Source organism: Sciurus carolinensis, unplaced genomic scaffold, assembly GCF_902686445.1.
Source record: "Sciurus carolinensis unplaced genomic scaffold, mSciCar1.2, whole genome shotgun sequence".
NCBI classification, from domain to species: Eukaryota; Metazoa; Chordata; class Mammalia; order Rodentia; family Sciuridae; genus Sciurus; species Sciurus carolinensis.
This window is the reverse complement of record NW_025920136.1, coordinates 1,227,713-1,247,637: the sequence shown is the minus strand read 5'-3', so window position 1 is coordinate 1,247,637 and position 19,925 is coordinate 1,227,713. Positions and strand designations below refer to the sequence as shown.

The window sequence follows — 19,925 nt, the reverse complement described above, 5'->3', positions numbered from 1 at the left end:
GTGTCCCTGCAGGACACAGCTGTCTCCAAGGTGGAGGCTGGCAGTGTGGAGATGGAGGCCTGGCCCATCTTCAGTGGCTGGGCTCAGCCCACAAGTGCTGGCAGAGGCTCCCACTCAGGGCTGGAGAGTGCTGCACACCTTCTGGTGAGCCCACCACTGACACCTGACTCCTGTCACCTGGGCCTCCTCAGGGTTGTGGGGCATGGAGGCGGCTGTGGATGTCCTGTAGGCTTGCTGACTGGGCAGGGGGCAGGTGGGTTCCCGCTCAGTGTAGAATCACTGCATCAGCTGGGGCTTCTCTGGACTCCCAGGGACCCTGGAGCTCAACAGGAACCGGATATACAGAGTGCTCTTGAGGTGCTTTGCCTCTTCCAGGGAGTCTGCCTCTTCTGCTGACCTTTGTGCCCAAGTGTGAGTCAGGTAAAGCCCTGATCTGCTGGCTCATTCTGCTGTCCCTCTGCCTGTCCTCCCCCCATGGCTTGCTCCCTGGGTTTCAGGCACCAAGCATGGAGATCAGAGACTCAAATGGATTGTTTATCCAGATCCTGCCAATGTGCAGGACAGTCCCCATAGTAATACATCCTGGGGTGAATTTCCTATGCTCTGCTCCTCCAGTCAAGCCTGACTTTGATAGTTCCCCTCACAGCCAACATAACCAACCTTCTGAATTTCCATACCACTGCAAGTTCCAGGCATATATCTTAATAGCAGCAGAGTATTTCTTCTGGGGTAGATTAGACACAATCTATGGACCTGAAACTCAGCACAAAAATATTTGGGCAGTGAGTAATTACATCTAATAAGAAAGAAATTGGTGGAGTTGAGTCAAACTTAAACATAACCTCTCTATCTCTGAAGCATTATTTTATGTAAATACTAGAAGACTGTGCACTATTCTGCATTTCTATTTCATTTATTTACCTAGAATAACCTGCAATTCAAGCATAGGAGAGGAAGAAAATTGAGTTAAAATCTTCCAGTCTTGGGGTCTTTGATATCTTTGCATATGATTTCCAGAAACCAAAATTTACTGTTTTGATTCATCTTATGCTTGGACAGTGTATGTTCAGTGAGTTTTTTGGTACTGTGGATTTACTGCAGGGGTGCTCAACCCTGAACCACACTCCCAGTCCTTTTTTATTTTTACTTTCTATTTTGGGATGGGGTCTTGCTCTTTGGCCAGACTGGTCTGGGGCTTGAGATCTTCCTACCTCAGGCTTTGGTCACTGGCATTACAGGCATGCACCACCATGCCTGGCTTTTAGTGGTTCTTTGAATGTGGATATTGTGAAGTATTTTCCAAGTGTGTGCATCTGTGAGGATGTCTTTTTATTGTTTCCCTCATTAAAGACAACTTGGTTGGTTGTAAAGTTTGATTCTGTTCAAAACTGTCCACAATTCTCTCTGTTCAGTCCTGTGGAGGAAGAATACGAGGCCAGTCTGTGAGCTTCCTGCCACCTCTTCCCCCCAACCTGGAAATTCATGAAGGTTTTTCTTTTTTATCAGTCTTAAAAAAACAGAATGTGCCTACTTACAGATCTCTTTTGTTGTTTTTTCCCCCAGAATAAATGAAGAACTTTAATCTGTGACCTCAAGATTTAAAAAACAATATTAAGAAATAGTTCTTTATTTATGTTCGAATTTTTTCAATTACTTTGGTTTCTTCCTGGGGCAGCAGTATGATTATGATTCGTGGTCGACTCTCTTCTCTTTGCTCACTGGCCTGCTTTTCCCCTGTTCTTTGGAATGTCTGATTTTGCCCTCTCATGTCCCAAGAGTCTGTGATGCTGATTCTGAACTTTTCTTCTTCTAGCATGAGTTGCAGATCTTAATGGATCCTTGCTTTCTCTGTGATCCTCTCTTGCTCTTTATTCTCTTGCCATTTGATTTCAGAATGTGGCTTCTTTATGCCACCTGTACCTTTTCAATGGAGGACTTGAATTCTGACCTCAGAGAGAAGGCCCTGCTTTATATGACTGTTGTTTTCAGTGGACTTTTAAATCTCACTCCTGCCAATGCAGGAATGTTCTCTCCAGGGAAATCAAGAAAGCAAATGGCAGCTCCACAACCAGCATTCCCTGCTGGTGCTGAGCCCATCACCACTAAACCACACCAGGTGAACTTTTGTGAGGTTTTTTAGGCGTGCCACATCAGTCAAGGGGGAGAACAGGCTGCCTATGGTGTTTATGTGACCCTTCATCCAGGCAAACCTGAGGGTAAGCTCTGGAACTCAGGAAGAGGCTTATCCTTGGGGAAATCTCCCTGAGGGGGTAGACCCCAGTCATGTGTCAGGACAGAGGGCCAAGCTCTCTCAGAGCTGGGGACCTGGGGAGCGACCAGCTCTGGATCTTCCTGTATCACGGCAGCCTGAACTCCGGGAGGAGCTGCTCTCATGTTCAGCTGGGCAGGGGCAGCGCTGGGATGGGGCAACACTAGTAGCACAACAATGTTTGCTACAGCTGGACCAAGCAGGATATTGCCCCAAGTTCTGCAGGCATCAGGTGGACCTGATATCTGGGTCTGCGATTCATTTCAGGTTACTTTCAGATGGTCACCCCATATGAGGGGCATGGTACAACAGCCCTGTGCTTCTCTGCCATGTGGTTCTTCCCCTCTGGACCCTCTCACAGGCTCCCAGCAAGAGGCCACAGGGCTCTGTGTGGAGGAGCAGAGGCAGCAGGCAGGCTGAGGGACTTGGAGGGGCTCTGGGCTGGGCAGACTCCAGAGGTCCAGGCTGGCCTCAGAGGCCCCATTCCCTGGCTCTAAGTGCTGTGGACCAGTGCTGGGTTCCCCTGAGGGAACACAGTCCAGAGGACGCGGAGTCCAGGACGTCATTTGCCTCACAGGTCCAGCACTGCTGCGCACGCTGCCCTGAAGGTTGAGCGGGGTCACAGGCACTCCACAATTCTGGCTGGAGACAGCTGGCATCACAGACCATGGGGTCAGTGGAACTAGAGCCCATGTTTGGGGTATGCCAGGAGCCAGCGTGTTGAGAAACCAGTGAGAAGGGGCATGTGGAGGTATAGGGTGACAGCTGAGAGGCCGGGCAGCAGATGCTGCTGCTCAGAGCCCTGGTCCCTGATCCTGGGTCTCAGGCACAGTGGGGCATTTTGTGCTAGTGAGCAAGAGGGAAACTTACCTGTTCACTCAATATTGCTCACAAAAACTGGACATCTTTCCCAGTTCATGGACAAGGAGAAACAGCTCAGGGAAATCATGGATGTTTGTATCCAGGATCACATAGTCAATGATGGAAGAGTTAGGAACCAGGTTCAGTGCTGGCTCTGTCTCTCTGATGCCTCCCACTGAGGATCAGGGGGTCTGAGTGGACCCAGAGTGTGTCTCTGTCTATGATATGTGTATATGTGTTTTCTTACCTACCCGTGGAGAATCCTGATCTGAAGACCTGGACTGTATTTGCAAATGAGACTGAAGTAGGCCTCCTCCAATGTTCAGGCTGCTTGGGTCAAGGGTCAATTTTAATGAAGCTGCCCTCCCTCCACTCCACACACCACTCACCACTCGGAGTCCTTTGGGTGGAATGCATTATGGAAGTCAGCTCCTCCCCGACTTCCCAGTGGTTGCTGAGTTCTTAAGACAGTCACAGGGCCTCATCCAGGGATGGGGTCCAGCTTGCTGACTGGTTTGCAAAGGGTTGTCTTTGGTCCTTTTTGAAGAGCGAGAGCTACCCTGGGTCTCTGGATCTCTGAACATCTGCCTCTTGTGCCCAGTCAATTTCCCCAACACTTTCATCCTCAAAGCAGAGCTGCAGACCATTCTTCTTCATTTTGTGTCCTTATGCAGAAGACACCAAGAGTCAGGCATCAGTGCTGAGGTCTGGAGATTCATTGGCAGGGTCTGCAAGGGTCTCGAGGGGCACCCACTGTGTCCTGCTCTGCTGTGGGCCAGACTCAGGTGTCAGGGCCCTGAAGGGGTGCAGTGGTCATTCTGTTCTGCAGGTATCCCCTCTGTCTGGGTGAGGATGTACTGCAGACTGTGCATGTGGACCTGAGGGGTCATAGCTTGCTTTCCAGGCCTAACCAGGTTGTCCCTAACACAATCTGATCTGATTAGCCATGCTCTGGCCTTTCTGTGTCTCAGGCCTCCAGGTACCTTTCTTGTGGGTGGCTGCACCAGGTGGTCAGAAGTGCTGGGATGGACCACTCAAATCTGCCTGAGGAGGGGCTTCATTTCCCTCCAGGGGCCTCTTTGCACCCACACCCTGGCTAAGAGTCACCATCACCTCTTGACTCATGGACTCTTCCAAACTTTCCTACTTTCCTTGATGCCTCTGGGAGGAATGATTTGTTCACTAAGTAGTGGGCCTATGTGGTTGTGGGACTATGTGGTCATGGGCCTATGTGATCATGGGCCATGACCCTGTAGCTGGCCTTTAGCAGGCCTTCAGAGGACAAGACTGTGCTGACACTGACCCTGATCTGGCCCCTGGATGGCCTGCTGCTGCCTGTCAATTCTGCTTGGGTTGCATAGTAGGTGAACCGGGAGTGAGCACCTCAGGCACATTATGCCAGGTGCTTCCTTCATCTTAGGTAAGGATGTGGTTGATGCTTCCCCTGAAGACTGAGTGCTCCTGACTGACCGGCCACTGGAGGGGCCCTGTGTCCCTATCGCTTAGATTCCACCATGAACTCTCTGCTGTTTTGCAATTAGCTCATGGTCCCCCTTGTTTGGCCTTTGCCCTCTCCATCTACATCTCATTTTACAACCCTGGGAAGCAAGGATCCAGGGCTCACCATGCAGGCAGTAAGGCATGTCTTGAGGGGCAGGAGAGGACTTTAGGGCTGGAGACAGAAACCTCAGCTGTGGCCCTCGCTCTGGCATGGTGGTGGGTGGTTAGGAAGCATAGCTGAGCAGCTCATTATCCTGAACTCCCGGTGTCCATGAGGACATGAGGTTAGAGGTCCTGCCACTTCATTCCTCTTTAGAGACAACAAACACACTTTTAAATGTATTTATTCCTGAACCTCCCTGTTAAATTAGGCTGCAAGCTTTTTGGTGGCAGGGGCAGTGTCTTGCTCATCTGAGTTTCTAGACTTGACACAGAGCCTGTCAGTAAGGGAATTTGATGAAGTTTTGATTGAATGATTATCAGCATAATTGGATACTTTATAGTAGATTTTTTGATTGAGAATAAGCAATATTTAGACTTTTCTGAATAAATTAATAATGCTTTATATTCCAGATCTGTTTATTTATTAATGTCTATTTAGGGAGACTCTCTTCAGGAAGTCAAAAGCAGAAAATTAAAGTTACAAGTGTATATCCTTCTCCATTAAGCTCTCTACAGATGCCTTCTATATATATATTTTTTTTTTTGTATTTTGTTTTTGTAGTGCTGGGGATTAAATCTAGGGCCTCCTGGGTGCTAGGAAAGTATTTCATAATTGAGGTATATTCCCCAGTCCTTTCTATTTTTTTTTGAGACATGGTCTTGATAAATTGCTGAGGCTGGTCTTAAACTTGTAATCCTCCTGCCTCCACCTCCCAAGGTGCTGGGATTACAGAGGAGCCACCACACCAAGCTCTTCTTTGATAGTTCTCTCTATTTTATGAAAAATGCAAAGTATTGATGGTAGTCAAAAGAATTTTACCACTTGCTGGGAGTTCAGTTGCAATTTGGTAAGGTTCAATGCTAAAGCAAATTATAAGCAAAAAAATTTGCTTATAATTTGTTTACTTATAATTTTTTGTTTACTTATAATTTTCCTGCATATAATTTTGTTTACTGTAAAACAAACCAAGTAAATGTGTATACCCCCAAATTTCATGTACTGCACATGACTTCTTGTCAGTGGGAATCTCAGGAAAAAATGCCCGATTTCAGATTACAAATAATGAACTAAAGACATGTTTCCATGTAGGCAGAACAATTGCTGTGGTATTAAATTCTCCTACCAGAAGCAGTGGAAGTGTAAAAAGAAGACATTTGTTTGGAGCAAAATGTCTTCCTCCACTGTGTTTCTGGCTCAGTGAGTGAAGTCAGGGACAGACAATGCCCAGGTGACTGGCCAGGAACCTGAAGCATCAACGTCACTCTTCTCCAGCTGAGCCATCTCCAGCAGGCCACACAGCCTCTGCTGAGATGTACGTAGAGGCAGAAGACATTTGAAGTCTGAAGAGAAATTTTTGTTTGCCAATAGTATATAATGCGTATAAAGCCACAAAATTTACACCATGCCAGCCAGTACAGGCAAGGTGGGTGGGAAAGAGAGCAGGAAACCATCAGGGAAAGGCAGTAAGAGGGACATGCTCCATGCTGGAGTTGGGGTCCAGAATGTCCCAGAGGCCCCTGTAATGAAGGTTTAGTCCCCGGCTGGGTACCTGAGAGGTGGGGCCTACTGGGAGAGCTCAGGTCACTGCAGGTGTGCCCTCCAGTGGGACTGTGGGACTCCAGCACCCTCCTCTTCTCTTCTGTGTCCCAGCCACAAAGTGAGGAGCTTTGCCTCACCATCTGCTCCCATCATGGACTGCTGCCTCATCACAGGCCCCAAAGCAACAGGGTCAGCTGACCATGGACTGAAACCTCCAAAATAAACCTTTGTTCTCTATGAGCTTATTTTCTCAGGTATAAGTTACAGAGACAGAAAACTGACATACTGCACTAGAGGAGCATAGATCAGAAGACAGTGTCATCAAAGTTTCAAAAAAGAAAGAAAAAATAATCTTCAGTTGATTAATAAAAGTGTGAAACAACTTGAAATTAGAATCAAGACATCTCAAACCCAGATACTTTTATAGATGACTTCTGCTAATTTTTAAGAAAAACAATTAATTTCTTATTTGAATTATTGTAGAAAATAAAAAGAATTAAGTTGCTCAATTTTTTTGTGAGACCAGTGAAATGTTTTCTACATCAAATAAAAGAAATACATGAAAATTAAAGACTCATTTCACCAATGGAGTTAAAAATTAAAATATCACAAACCTAATCCAGCTGTCCGAACCAGAGTATATCATGTTTAAGTGGGTTCAGCTTCGGTAACGCAGGGACAAGCTGCATCACAAAGACTGTTGAGTGCAGTACATCACACATGGCAGCAGCCTCATGTCCCTGAGCAGGCTATGGATAATGATTCTGGAGTCTTGAAAGAACAAATGGGGCATATTCTTCGTATGTTTTCTGTAATCCCATTGAGACCTAGAAGAACTGGCCTTCCTGTGATTTGACCACATTGAATAACAGACTGAATCCGAGGAAGATTCTTGCAGCAGCCCGTGATGGGAGCACAAGTCTCATAGCCACCATCTGAAGCCCCACACTACTCACCTCATGGCCAGGAAGTGAAAGAGAAAGAGGAAGGGACCAGGGTCCAGCTGTGTCCTCAAGGGCACATCCCCAGTGACCAAAGGACCTCTACCAAGGCCCCCTCCCAAAGGCCCCAGCACCTCCAGTACCCATGGACTAGGACCAGGTCTTCAACATGTGGCCTCTGGGGACTTTCAGGACCCAAACTGTAGCAGCTGGATAGAGACATTAGACTGGACTCTAAAAGCATGTGGTTAGAAGGAAAAATTGATAAATTGTACTTACCAGCATTAAAAACTTTTGCTCTATGAATAATCCCCTGACAAGGGTGAAGAGACAAATTTCAGATGGGAGGAAATATTTTCAAATCAGGTATCTGGCAAAAAGCTTACATCTAGAATGTATTAAATTCTCAAACTCAGCAGGAAGAAAACAAACAATCCAATTAGAAAAGGAATAAAGGACCTGGACAGTCATTTTACCAAAGGCTAGATACATAGGTAGTTCAACAGCAAAAGATGTTGGTTCTCTCCAAACTCTCAGATGGATTTTATTAAGGTCCTTGGTACTACCTAGCTGCTGAGACTGGAAATCCACCAAGTGAGCCTAACACAAGTACTGTTAGGCAGACTGAACAGTGGATGAAGAAAGAAAAGCTCTCCAAGATCTCTATATCTGACAAATTAACATGAAGGCACAGCCTCACAGTCAAGGTAGGAAAGAGCAAGTGCCTTAAACAAATGGTGAGGAGCCCAGGCTGGCTACACAGCACTGAGCATTCAGTGCCCCATATTAAGCCAGAGCTCCATTATGGTCAACTATAGAATGGGAATGTGCTGGAAATTATCTTTGTACACTAGGGACAAGGCTGAGAAGGACCTGCTAAACAAAACTTTTACAAATAAGTCATGGGGCAATAAATGTATGGTGTAATTAGATCAAAATAAGGCCATTTCCCAGTAAAGGACAGTTGTTCAGCAGTTGAAGAACAGCATAGTTGTGAATAAATGATGTGATGGCAATAGACATTTTAAATGTATAAAACTGTCAAGGAACAAATATGTAAAATACACAAGGAACTCTTGCAAAACAATCAAATGAAAAATGGGCAGAGGACAAACAGTCATCTTATGGAGTGGGAACCAGGAGGCCACTGCCTCCTGTGCAGATTCATTCACAGTTAGAGAGGCACAAGTTAAAAGGGAAGGTTTTCACCATTGGGATGAAACAAAGCTAGCCACTGCCAACCACACGGAGCAGCAGGGACTGGGATCATCCTCTTCTTGAAGCTACTAGAAATTTGGAGAAAAAATGATAAAATGATTGTCAAGAAACCTAAATCAAGAACAAAGATCCCTGAAAGACAGGAGACCAAAAAAGTGAGCCCCTTGATGACCTCCAGCACCCCAAGTGCTGACCTACTTGGATCAAGAGGAGAGAAAATGGTGCCTGGTGGAACTCGTAGCTACACAGACACATGAAAAGCAGTGGAATGGTAACCATGTAAACGGAGGAAAAGCTTTCTGCTTGACACTTAAATCTCTTTAAAAGATACTTGTTAAAGCACAGTTGCAACAGCGTGTTTCAGAGTTCATGACTTGTATGGTGGCAAAACAGAAAGCCAGCCACAGACTAGTGGAGATGTGTCATTCTAGGTCTTCAGTTAGAGGCCCTTGAAGGCAGATTTGGTGGGTGGAAGAGGTGTGCTGGGAACTGTTAAGTAGCACCAAAACAGCAAAACTGAGTTACAGCTGACAACAAAAGATAAGGTGCCACCATTTATCCAAGAGTAAGTGAAGCAAGAGGGAAGAGGGAAGAGGGACTGAAGAGCACGTTGGAAGACAAAACGAATTGTAAGATGATGGACTCAATCCCAAACACCTGTTTTGTAAGTTTTAATGTATTTTTAAACTTCTTTAATCCTGTGAAAGTGTCATAAAGTATCTCAGATGCAAACACATTTAACTAAAATTATATCTAATTAAAAACTAAAATTAGAGACTACCTTTGCCCAAAATGTACTTTAAAATTATTTTATTGAATACCAGAATAGCCTAGCTCAGAGAAACATAGTAAAATATTTCTTTGACAAAAGAAATTTTGTTTTCTGAGTTTTTCCTTGAAATGTCCCTTCATATTATATAATTTTTACTTTTTCTTATCAGAGAAGATAAACTTCTTAAGGTCAGGGAACTCATGAATCCTGTGGGGTATGGACTGTGTCATCCCTATATATAGTTTTTCATGCTTCAAGATATAATGTCTAATCTAACTTAAGTCTTTTTTTTCTTTTTTTTTTCCATGGTTTTCCTTCCTTGATGCTTTCTTATTTGATTTGGCATCATAGAATGAATTTGGGAGACTTCCATCCCTTTCTAGTTTATGAAATAATTTGTAGAGCACTGGGATTAGTTCTTCAAACCTCTGGTAGAATTCAGATGAGATTCCATCTGGTCCTGGGTTTTCCTTTGTTGAAAGGTTTCTTGTTACTAATTTTACTATCCAATTGAGAATTGGTTTTTCCTTAGGTTTCCTCTGTCCTCTTGATTCAATTCTGGAAGGTGGCATCTAGAATTGGATCCATTTCTCCTAGATTTTCCAGTTTTGTGGAGTATACGTTTTCCGAATTCCCCAATGATCCACTGGTTTTCTATGATGTCCGTGATGATTTCTCCTTTCTCTCTACTTTCTTTTTTTGTTTGTTTGTTTGATTTTTTTTATTTTATTGTACACAAATGGAATACATGTTGTTTCTGTTTGTACATGGAGTAACAGCATACCATTTGCATAACTTAAGTCTTTAAAGAGGTTCTGCTTGGGTAAAATAGTGTTTTTTAAGGAGCTTAGGTGCTTGGAATTGAGTCATTTTTTATACTCTTCCTTAGCTTTCTGGACTGGTGGTGTTCTATTTTACCTTAATAGTTTTAGTCCGCTGCCTACAATTCCATGCTCCTCATTCCATACTATATTTAACCTTTGCTATTCTAAAACATCTTCCATACTTTGGATGTATTTTCTTAAAAAGCCACATAAATAGTACTTATGTTTTTGCATTTTATGCAAATAATACTGTGGTATAAATTTGATTCTGTAACTTTTTTATAAAATCCCCAAACACAGTTTAAATGCAAGTATTCTAAATACCACACTAAGGGTAGTAGTGGTCAGGTTTGGGAGCGGGAAGCAAGACTCAGCAGTGTGTTTCCAAGACTCACCTTGGACCGAGAGACGCACACAGATCGAGAGTGGGAGGATGGAAGCAGATGGACCATGTTGCAGCAACTCAGAGAAGGCTGGATTTGCTGGGCTACTCCCAGGACCTGCAGGTCCCAGAGTGGAATTGATCACCAGCTTAGGGGCCTTCTCTTCCTGCTAAGGAGTCATTGAAGCAAGAGGATGGAACAGCCTAAACAATCTATGTCGGTAACAGAGCCCCCAATGCAGGAAGCTAGAGCGCCCACTGGCACAATGCCAGGGGAACACCGAGCAGGAGTTAGAGTTGCAGATGTCAGTGCTCTGCTCTTAATAGGTGATGGGGCACATAAGAATGCTATGCTACACTATCTCAGGTAACATTTCCATGTGCATTGGAGCTGGAAAACACATGCTTTCTTCATGTGAGTGTGAAAACAATATCAGTCAGGGCTTCCATGGGCTATGATACAATGAAATTGAAAAGATTCAGGTCAGACAAAGTATTTCTTCAACCACAATGAAATGAAGTTAGCACCTAATTACAGAAAGATATCTGGAAGAGCTGCAAGCATCTGGGACCTAAATAAGGGAATTTGATATTGAAAGCACAGTATATGAAAGTCATAGGTGGTATGAATGCAGCACTTAGAGGAATTTAGTCCTACAAATGCCATATGAGAAAAAGAGCTAAGAGCCAGAATCTCAGCTTCTGTCTTATACAGCTATAAGCAGAGTGAATGAAATCCACATTAATCACGAGAAAAGGTGATAAAGATCAGAGCAATACTTATTCAAATAGAAAACAGAAAATGTCCCGAGAATTATTCTGACTGCAATGGCCATCTCACTCACTTGTCTTGATCCGTGATTGTCTCAAGTGTATGTGGACTTACTAGCTTTCCCACTTCAAATACACACAGCTCACTGAATTTCCACTTTACCTCATGAAGCCATTTGAAGTCAGGCTGGGTGGTGCACCTGTGCTGGTGGCATGTGGATACAGTATCTGAGGCACCCTGGTGTCTTCTGTCCTTTCAGGCACTTCTCCTTGTTCCTAACAATATTCTGACAGCAGCCTTTTATTTAGCTGTGGAAGTTTATTAGGCTCCTTTGTAACATTGCATATCCTCCCAAGACATTCCTACCCGATTGCACACCAAAGGTGTTGGTCTTATTCCTGTTGGTGTTAGGTCAATGGGTCATGCACAGCAGGTACTGTGAGCCTCATCACATTGCACACAGCTGCTTAAAGCCAGCCCACAAATGTTCAAATTCGTTGTCAGATAGAGCTGTGCAGTGAAAATCACTGCTTTCACACCAATTTCCATACCTTCCAGCTTTTCTTTTGGCAGCTAACTGTTTTACAATCACTGATTTTCAGTCTTTAGATAGGATTTAAATTCACTGTGGCAGATGTTACAGTTTATCTGGGCAACCTCAGAAGAGATCTTTCAAATGCTTTCTAATGTTTCTCATCTATGCATTATTATTGCATAACCTTAGTTTTGAAATTTATGTAGGCCCTTTAATGATAGCTTATTTTAACTTCTTTTTGATAAATTTTATTGAAGTAAAAATGCACAGAAAGTACCAAAATTCAAGTTTACAAATCACTGAATTTCAGAAAAGAGCACACTGAGAAACGAGCCCGTGGTCCAGAAACCCATTTGGCACCCATAAGCCCCCATCAGCCTTCTGTGACTGACCTGTTGGTAGCCCATCTCATTCTAGCATCTCACCATGACCTGGTCACACTGTGTAGCCTTTGCTCAGCATTGGATGGTGAAGTTCACCTACCCTCGTGGCAGTTTGTCATCATTGCTGGGGTGCAGTTTACCCTGCACAGACCCACAGTTTAAGCACACATTCTACTGTAGATGGACGCCGGGCTCTTTCCATTTTTTGTCCATTGAAGATGGTCCCAAGCTCTGGAGTTTGATCCTAAGAGTAGTCCAGCTTCAAGAATGAGTTCTCTGTAATGTGAAGGTGGTCTTGAGATATGCGTCTAATAACAGGTGGGAGGGACTCTCGACTGCCAGTGCTGGCTGTGTCCTTGGCCAGGGTCTCCTTTCTGCTCTCCAAGTCTGTGTCTGAGGCAAGCACTTCAGCTCTAGTGAGCCATGGAGACAGAAGTGACAAGCAGTGGGCTACCTCCACTCTATAAGCCAGGGCGAGGTAGACTGCCCTCTCCTGTAGCAAAACATGATCATGTACATTAAGGTTCCTGCCCAGATCCCCTGAAAGCACTCAGTGCTGGTGGGGCCCCAGGATGGCCACTCACAGTGGTTAATCAGATGCCCCCCTGATCTGGGTGGTCACCAGGGGAGGACAGTGATGAGGGGCTGGGGATACAGTGTTTGGGCACACAGGATTTCACCTAATGGGGTCCATTATCAGCATACATGACAGACCTCCAAGTCCCTGCTAAAAAGAACTTGAAATCATCATATCTCCTTTCCACATGATAGGAATTACCAGGAGGGCTCAGATGGGAAAGAGTTCAGATGCAGGAAAGGCTCAGGGAAATTTCCAGAAGCAGCAGTGATGGGGAGACAGGAAGCACAGCTGCCTGAGAGTATGTTGGGTGAAAGGTGTCTCTGCCTGGTTTTCTGCTGTCCTCCGTCTGCCTGGAGCAGGGCAGGCATGTCAATGGGCAGTGAGCACTTCTGAAGGAGAGGAAGCCAGGCCTGCAGAAACTGATGGTTAGATTCTAGGATCCCAAGATGGGATCCTGTGCTCAGGGGTACAGCAAAGGCTAAAATTGAATTAGCAGGTGCCCTGGGACAGAAGTGGTCACTCTGTCCACCCCTCACCATGCTGACTTAGCATGCCCATCAGCCCAGGACCAGGGATGGCTGGGGTGTCCCTCTCTCCTGGTTCACCTTGCTCATCCAGGAAAAACAGGGTCCAGCAGCATCCAATCTGGACCTCTAAGTGGCTGGCCTTTCTGTTGTGGCTTGGTCTGTGGTGCTGGGCTTTTGAAGTCATGGCAGCCCGGGAAGCTTGGCTCCACAACAGGTGCCACTGAGCCTTCCAGAAAAGCATCACTTTGGAAGAGGAAAGCCGTGGTGGTGTGTCAGGTGTTCTCAGGAGGGCTGGTATGCCACGGAAGGAGACAAGGAGTTCTTGCCAACAGGCCTTTTACATTGGCATGGCAGGAAGGATACCATGCTGGGTGTGATGCCTGTGTGGGGAGGCTTGGTTTGTGCACCTGGGGACAGGTGAGAGTTCTGGAGCCAGTGGTCGTTGCACCTGTCGAGGAGTAAGGTGCATCCTGGGAGCCAGGACTCAAGAGATGTACACAGTGACTCCAGAGAACTAAGAAACATGCTGAAAATAACTTTTCTCAGGACAGGATTCTGCAAAGATATTGCTCAGGAGACTACAGGCACAGGAGTCAGGCACAGGGTCCCCACAGCAGCAACCCTGCATGTGCTTTTCTTCCCTAGGTGTTGCTTTCCGGGACTGGGCAGGATTTGAAGGCAGGAACAGAGACTGGCCACTCTGACTCATGCCTGGACCATGATAGAATGTGCCAGAAATCAGTCTCTGTTCCTAAGAAACTTTGCATAGAGGAGGCTGTGAATGCATGTATTCTTTGGGTTCCATCTTGGGGGACAATTTTTCCCTTTGAAAAACTCCCTAACAATTCATGTTTTCTGATTGGTAAGATGTCATTCAGAAGCCACAGGGGTGGTTCCTGCAATAGCCCTCCCCTGTATGTGGAACTTTGAATTTCTTTTTTCCTGCATGCTGGGGTTCAAACCCAGGGTTTCCTGTCTCATGCCAGGCAACTGCTCTCCCCCTGAGCCACATCCCCAGTCCTTGTGACTTCATTTCAAGAGAAGCAAGCAGTTGAAGGCTTGGAATAAATCTCATGGAAGCCTCAATGGCCCAGACACATCTGGGCAAATTGATCATTAGAAATCACTTACTCGTTAAATCTTCACTGAACAGAATTATGCAATTTCAAGACTGGTTTTTGGTGCTGATGAAGAACTCCTCCCTGTCCTTCTGTGAGGCACAGACAGCATGGCCTCCCAGTGTGTGGGCAGGTGGCCTTGTGGGGTGCTGTACTCTGATTCATGCATTCTTAGGTTGGAGAGTCAGCTACTGTGATTTTCTTCAGCCCTCTGATGTTGGGTTGGAGCAAGGTGGGTTTGAGAGAGCAGTTAATTTTGGGAACGAGGTTGAGTTGTGGATTTCTCAGCCGTGTCTTTATCTATGATTTCATCCATTTTTGTGGTCTCCCTCTGACCTTTCCTCTGCCCCTGCTCTGGGCTTCTCTCCAAGGCAGACCGGTGAAGGAAAAGAGGTGATTATTCATTTCAGTGCATGCTGAGTGCCAGGCACCAGGGCCAGGATGCAGCTCCTCTCTTCCCCACGTGACTTTCTGTTTTATAAATGACAGTGCATTTTGGCCGTTTATGGGCTGTGGCATTTATGGTTCTGTTCTCGTGATGCTGTGCAATGACTAATTCACTGATATTTTTCCCAGTGTACCATAAGATTTACTGAAGGACCAGGTTGGGAGCTGACTTTGATAGTTTATCTGAGTTTATTGCTATTATTATTATGACTGCTGGGCATATGCACACTTCTTCTAAAGAGTTAATGGCCTTTGTTTCTTAGAGCAATTTTGGGTTTATAGACAATCTGAGCAGAAAACACAGATCTTTCCATATAGCTCCCTCTTCCAGCAAATTCCCACCACTGTGTCGTGTTCATTTCAGCTGACGAGTGACTATGCACACTGATGTCACCTGAAGTCCAGAGCCCCCACCAGGCTCCTTTCATGTGGGGCAGGCTCAGCACATACAGATGCCACCTATCCATGGTCACAGTGTCATACAGGTAGAGATGCCATCCAAGCATCCCTGAGTCTCACCCTCACCCTCCACTCCTGGTGACCAATGGCCTTGTCATGGTCCCTCATTCACCTTCCTAGAATGCCGTGTGACTGGAATCTTCTCATACAGTCCTCTCCCACTCAGCAGCATGCCCTCAAGACCCCCTGTGTCCCTTGTGCCTTGGTGACTCATTAATTTTCACTTCCTCAGTGCTGACCCACTGCTGACCCTCCTTGTTCTCATTGTCCTGCCGAAGGACGCCTGGGTGCGTCCAGTTTTGGACTGCTCTGTTCTTGTGATGCCAAACCCTGGATGCTCTGCCTACCCAGTTGGCTGAAAATCCAGGATGTCCTCCAGGGAATCCAGGTCCTCAATCCTAGAATGTGTGCATGAAAGAACTGTGCAGAGGGGCATGAATTGAGGACAGCAGGAGGCAACCCTAGTATCCTTCTCAGAAGGAGGTGAGAGGTGTGAGCATAGAGCAGTGCCTCCCCTGCCATGGACCGGGTGCTTCTCCCTGCTGCCCTGAGGTGGGAGAGGCAAAGCTGGTGCTCCCCTGAGCCTGTGGAGGGAGCATGGCCCCCTGAACCCTGATGTTCCACTGATATCTGATGAGCCTCTAGAACTGAGAAAGAATGCCTCCCTGTGGCTTTCGGCACCACCTTGGTAATTTGTGGCCATTAGCAGCCACAGGGAGCTAATACCTTGTGTCTGCCCAGGGGAATCCATTTGGTGAATGCTCTTTGGGGGGCTCTGGAGTGGCTGGAAGCCCCTTCTCGTCCCTGCCAAGGGACATGGACTGCGAGCATCAGGACAGCTGGAGTTTACTCCTTCAAGCAGGAGATAGCTCTTTCCTGCTGCTGCAACTGAGCTGCCTGGGTCCTGCCCCTTGCCCCCCAACCCCACCAGGACCTGCCCATCCTGGTGACAAGCTTGGTTAAGTTAGTTGGTGGCTTTCTGTTGTTTGTACCCCAGGAGTCTGCATGGTTTCATAGCAATGTTCTCCACTGTTCTTTGGATGGGTTATAATCTAACAGTGCTCTTGTTTGACTTTCAGAATTCAAAATAAGAATCCAGTTGTTAGTGAGGCAGCAAGAAACCCGGGAGCCACTCATGTATGAATGTGTGAGGGCTTCTAGAATGAAAGAGCCTTTCCTGTGAGATATAAGAAATATCTGTAGAATTTTGTCTTTAAAAAAACAGAGATTTTATTAAAAAACAGGGAGCTGAGAAGAGGAAGCATGAAAGGTGGAATGCATGTTGCAGAACTGGAGCCATTCCTGTTTAGTTCAGACCCTGAGACTAACAGGGTGGGAACCAACCTGTCCTCTCTGTACAGCTTGGCAGCAGCTGCACCTCCTGCTGAGCAGATGATGGACCTGCAGAGCCACGAGGAGCAGGTCTGCTTGTTTGGAGAGGAGTCACTCCTGAGGCACCCTGGCTACAGACTCCTGTGCAAAAATCCTGACTTGCCATACTATTCGGCAGATCTGGAAAGTGGTGGAAGAGATCAAGGAGAGAAAGTAAGTAGAAGATTCTTTCCATCCTGATCTCACAGAAGCAGTGCAAGGAGATACCACCTCTCCCCTTCGCAGCTCCTGACCACCTGCTTATGTTGTCTACCAAGGAAGCACCTGCTGTCCAAGCCCCCTAGCTATGCCATCCATGCTTAGAGGCCACCATTACAGGCCGTTGGGGCTCTACACAGGCACCCCGGAGAGCAGTGTGTGGGGCAGGGTATGACCAGCTGCTGTAACATCAGCTGCCAGTACCACTGCCGGCTCTCCCACCTCCAGGTCCCAGAGCTCTCCACACACTCTCGAGGGGAAGCTTCCTTTCCCCTCAGGCTTTGGTTTGAGATGCCAGTTGTGGGGTTCAGTTGTTTTTCCTAGGAAGCACCTGGGCTGAGGGTACTTCACAGAGGGACGGGGAGGAGAGAATCTGGCAGTGGTGTATCAGCACACTTTGGGGATACACAAGGGAAGCAAACTTTAACTGAGACTGGTGCCTTTCAGAACAACCCATCTTACTGTGCTGACAGTCTTTGTCTTTCTTTGATTTACCAAATCTTAAACTTGCTCAAATTTTTGCATAATGCTTATTGTGTTAAAGCATTGTCAGCATTACATGCCTGGGATATTATGCCATAGGGGTCTCTGCAGCTTTCCTCGGCCTTGCATGGACTGTTCTGCAAGACAAACCTGTGGGAGAGAACAGAGGGCGGGAGTGTGGTGTGGTCTGAGGTATGGGGGAGGACTGCTCAGTGGCTGCATTTCCTCTCTGCCCATGACTTTCCTACCAGCCTTCCCCTTGATGTGGTTTTGATGTGGGCTTTGAGGCTGTCAGGAGCACCTGCACACCAACTCCCCTATTAGCTTGTGTGTGTGTGTGACACACAGAAGGACTTGTTTTCACAGAGGAGAGTGACAATAGGACAGAGGGTTCACCAGCCCCAGGACAGGGCCCAGGAGAGCCAGACACAGGTGGGAAGTCACAATGTGGACCACAGCTCTGCTAAAATCAGAGCGCCAGTTCTAAAATCTGTAGAGATTTACCAATCCCAGGGGGCTGCTGATTTCTTGCAGACAAAGATCTTCTTTACTAAAGTTGGCTATTATCCTGACCTTTTTATTTGGAGATATCTCAAACTTAAAAATTGGCAGTATATGAAGGAAGAACATATTTTGATAAAACAAGTGAAAGTGTCAAGGAGTCGGAGACTGTGGAGGCCAGAGAGTCTCTGTCTTAGTCCCTGTCTTATATGGGTGGTTCCAGTGCTGCCAAACCCAGGATGGAGCTGTGGTGGAGCCTGGGATGGAGCCCAGGATGGAGCTCAGGATGGAGCCCAGGACAGAGTTCAGGATGGAGCTGTGGTGGAGCCTGGGATGGAGCCCAGGATGGAGCCCAGGACAGAGTTCAGGATGGAGGGAAGAACTGCCTCCCTCCTCTTCCACCTTTCCATCTTCTCTTACAGTTCTTTCCCTGTGCATTCCTTCTGTTTTCAGATTCTACTAAGTTTGCTTAGCCATATCAGCCTCAGTTTCCTAAATGATAAAATGAGAAAAAAACTCCCTCAAGAGCATATTCAGAAGATCATACAGTATGATCAACTGGGACTTCCTGGATGCAAGTATGTTTCAACATAAGCTAATTATTTACATGTTATATCACATTAACAGCATGAAGGATTAAAAACACACAGTCATTTCAATAGATGCAGAAAAGATCCGACAAAATCCAAAATCCTTTCCTTGATAAAAAACCCAAACCATGTGGGGGTTGTAGCTCAGTGGTAGAGCACTACCCTAGCATGTGTCAGAGGCACTGGGTTCGATCCTCAGCCCCACATAAAAATGAATACACAAAATTAAGTTATTTGTGTCCATCTAAAATTGCATATTGAAAAACACAGAAAACCAAAGTTTCTCAACAAATTAGGGTTAGAAGGAAGTCCTTTGGCACAATCGGGGCCATGTGTGATGATGCCACAGCTGATGTGGTCTTAAGTGGAGAAAAGTTGAGGGTCTCTCCTATAAGATCAGGCACAAGGCGAGGTGCCCAGCTTTGCCACTTCTGTGTCCTGTACCTCTGCAAGTCCTTGCCAGAGGAATCAGACAAGAAAAAGAAATAAAGGGTGTTATGATTTAGATGTGAGGAGGAACCCAAAAGCTCACATGAGACAGTGCAAGAATGCTCAGAGGTGAGAGGGTCAGGTCACTACCATTGCAACCTAATTGGTGGGTTAGTCCACCGATGTGGGCTAACTAGGAGCTACTGTAGAGATGGGGTGTGCTGGCGGACATAGGTCACTGGGTGTACCTTTTGTCTCTGGTGCTTGTAGAGCTCCTTCTGCTTCCTGGCCACCAGGTGTTGAGTCTTCCTTTGCCCACTATCTTCCATGATGTTCTGCCTTAGCTCAGGTTCAGAGCTATGAGTGAGCCCACCATGGACTGCACCTCTGAAACTCTGAGCCAAAATAAGCTCTTCCTCTCCTGAAATTATCCTTGTTGGATCTTTGGTCACAGCGAGACTCACTGACCAGAAGGAAAGGCAGCAGATCCAGAAGGACGAATGAGAGTGGAGAGCAGCTGCTGCATACAAAGCCCAGTGCCTGGCCTTCCCCAGTCTATAGAGGAATTTGCACTTTCCCTGCTAGTGTCTCCAGGATGCTTCATCTCTGCAGAATGCTTCTTCATTTCCATTATCATTAAGTGTCTTGCTAACTCCTCTTTGTGGATAATATTTTCTTCAAAAGGTGCTTATGGTTTGTTTCTATCATTCTTTTTGTATTGTCTTTAATAAATATAAACCTTGATTTTAATGAAGATACATTTATCTTTTTTTTTTTGGTAGGCATTTTTGTGTCTTAAGAACTTAAGAACTTTTACCATTAAGGTAAAAAAAAGTCACAGTTTTTTTCTAGAAATTTTAGTTAGGTTTTCTAATAATGGCACCCAGAATGTGATTTTTTTAAATAGGAACTCCACTTTTATCTTTTCCCAGTTTTTGGAAGTTTCTACTTGCCCCAACATCTTTCAATGAATAACCAGACCTCTTCCAATAATTTGCAAAGCTAACTCATCGAAGTTAAATTCTATGCACATGTGGATCAG

The 19,925-nt window shown here is 45.9% G+C and overlaps 1 long non-coding RNA gene across 1 annotated transcript; it reads left to right on the top strand.

The window, feature by feature from the left end:
• The first annotated feature begins 16,785 nt into the window (after positions 1-16,785).
• On the top strand, positions 16,786-19,611 carry LOC124974177 (uncharacterized). The gene is made up of 3 exons (XR_007106759.1): positions 16,786-16,835; positions 18,318-18,442; positions 19,338-19,611. It is a non-coding gene; the product is annotated as an uncharacterized LOC124974177 (long non-coding RNA).
• Positions 19,612-19,925: the final 314 nt, after the last annotated feature.